General features: G+C 40.3%; 1 pseudogene; it reads right to left on the bottom strand.

The window, feature by feature from the left end:
* Nucleotides 1-2,176, bottom strand: LOC148574978 (protein FAR1-RELATED SEQUENCE 5-like; annotated as a pseudogene).
* Nucleotides 2,177-2,686: the final 510 nt, after the last annotated feature.

The following is a 2,686-nucleotide window of genomic DNA, read 5'->3' on the forward strand; positions in this document are numbered from 1 at the left end:
TCATATCAAACAATATAAAGAGGCATTAATAGTTACACGTGCTGCAGATGGTGATATCATTTGCGGCACCCCTTCCTAGCTGCACGACATTGACATATTCGCCCGATCCGGATACTTAGTTCAACGATGTCCAACTACACCACACATACCACACTTTCTACGCTTCACTTCCCTTGTCCCAACCTGTGCATTACCACGCCTGGTGCCCTTAGTATGGATCCCAACCGGATCCAATACTCTACCACCCTCGATGCCACCACCAATGCTGCCACTGTTCCCCAACTCATTCATCTTTTCAAGATTAGTTGCTTCTTGAATTATCTGCTCCAAATACAGTTTGTATAAAGCGTCGCTTACACAACAAGCCGAGCCAGATGCTTGTAGTGATGCAAAAATGTTCCTACTCTCATCCTATATAAAGTAGCAATATCGACTGTTTGTCCCCTGCTACCTCATCATACAAGCCAAACTTTGCCAACTTAGTCCACTTCTCCAAAACCAAGGTGTGTGGAAGAGAACCCACATCTAACCGAACCAAAATTGAGAGTATATGCACACAAGGTAGGCAACGATTCCATTCTTAGGCAACCGCACGCATATTTATCCAAAGCTAAAACATGCATAACATTCCACTCATTATTCGGTGGCCTATACTTTTGGGTCACAATAATAGTTCCATCCTCACGCGGTTGCCTCTCCACAACGGTTATCCAAACACACCTTTACAAGGATTCATGAAATCTTGAAAATATCTCCCTGGTTAGTTCATTGCTCCAGATTTCCCCAATTCCAAAAACTGAGTTTGCAGTATAGGGGTCCCATACGACGAGCAGAAGTCCATTTCATTCTCGTTGTCTCTAAGGAATTCAACATATCGCTGAAGTTTGTCACAAAGTCAACGATCCCATACCTCCTCTCCACAAATCTGCCTACCTTCGCATGCAGCGACTCATACTACGATGTCGTACTGATGCCGGTAAAGAACATGCCGTGTATATATGTAGTTGCCTAAGATAATTTCTTTGTGTATAGATCCTGAACTCGCTCTACATCTCGGACTCCACACTCATCAACATTGCCTCCCAATGCTATTCAAATTCTTCTATCTCAATGTCAGCAAGCATACAATATCTAAATAAGATAGTAAAGTGTAGCAAGCACACATTTGTTGTGCCATTTTTTAGTAGATTCCATGCATACAGCCTGTGGTGAGCCTCCAGAAAAACTTCATTAATTGCCAGGCGCATAGAACGATCACCGCCTGTTATCACTACCCTTGGTGCTTTACCTTCCATGCATTCCAACTTTGTAACACCTAAACATAAGTTGCTAAGGTTTCACAAGAGACCATGCCATCCCCAAAGACACACGTCTGGTTGCGCCCATGGGTTGCATCAAATGCTAGACATTGCCAAAAATTTTATAATCATCTTGACTCCTCCTGTAGCTCCAAAACAAATCATACATATGCTGATACGCACTCACATGATACCTCCAAAAGAGTTTCTCATCCGACTTTGCACCTGCCTCAAAGTACCTTATCATTGCATTCACATCTCCCTTCCTTATGCCTCGCTGGCGTCGCACTTCATTGTACATATCTCTCTTTGTGAACGGGATAAGATCGAAGCCACTAGTCCGTGATGTAAGCAACTTGTATATTTTAGGAACTGAAATCGCAACTTGCCGCAAGCTATCCATGTAGGCTACGTATACATCTGGCATCTTCCTATATGGAGGCAAGTATTCCACCAACTTTGGAAGGAGGAGCTCATGATTATAGTTATCTAAAAATCTTGACACATACCATTTACCATTTACCTGTGTGACCATTTTGCTTGATACGTATCTCTGCCATGCACCCACATTGTATAACCACCTTGTGATCTCTCTTTCGATCCTGCAACTCCAACAACTTCTTTTGTCTAAACCCTTCTCTGTTGCACAAATATGTGCATCACATGATGCCCCCATTCTTATTTCTTAGCTTCTTATTAACACGCATAGCAAAATCCTTGCCTCGGCTGTACTGTTCGTAGAAACTAGAAGTCTTGTTTGGAGAGTTAAACAACATCTCCATCACATCCTCCGGCCTTACTAAAGCGCCCTCGTGTACATTATTGACCAGCTCACCGCCATCATCCAAATATTCTGTTCTAAAGCCCGTCTCATCCATGCCGATGTCCAGTGACCTTACCTGCACATAGTCAAAGTCACACCACTAGAAAACTGCTTATTACAGACAAATTTTTTATTACCGATGAAATTACCAATGGATTTTGTCCATCGGTAAAAGCCTCATCGAAAATTATTTACCAACAGATTTTTTTCGTCAGTAATTTATCGACGAATTATTCTTCGATAATCGTCTCCTCCATTTCACTAAAAACGTCAGATATTTTGACAGATTTTCTGTCGGTAACTAGAGTCAAACTTTTCGACAGATTTTTTTTCGGTAATTGGAGCTTGAAAAAGCATTCACAACTCTGAATACAGATGGATTTTTTGTCTGTAAATTTGTCAATAAGGTAAAATAGAATTTTTTTTAGATTTTTTCATTGCAAAATAACCTGATTTCATACAAAATAAATATAAATTTAATCAAGATAAAATTTTATTCAATTTTCATCTAATTTGTATTAGAACATTCATAGTATTCAAACAATAAATAAGTTCATCATATTAT

Source organism: Arachis ipaensis, chromosome B2 (genome assembly GCF_059453495.1).
Source record: "Arachis ipaensis isolate K30076 ecotype BB chromosome B2, ASM5945349v1, whole genome shotgun sequence".
In the NCBI taxonomy this organism is placed as follows: Eukaryota; Viridiplantae; Streptophyta; class Magnoliopsida; order Fabales; family Fabaceae; genus Arachis; species Arachis ipaensis.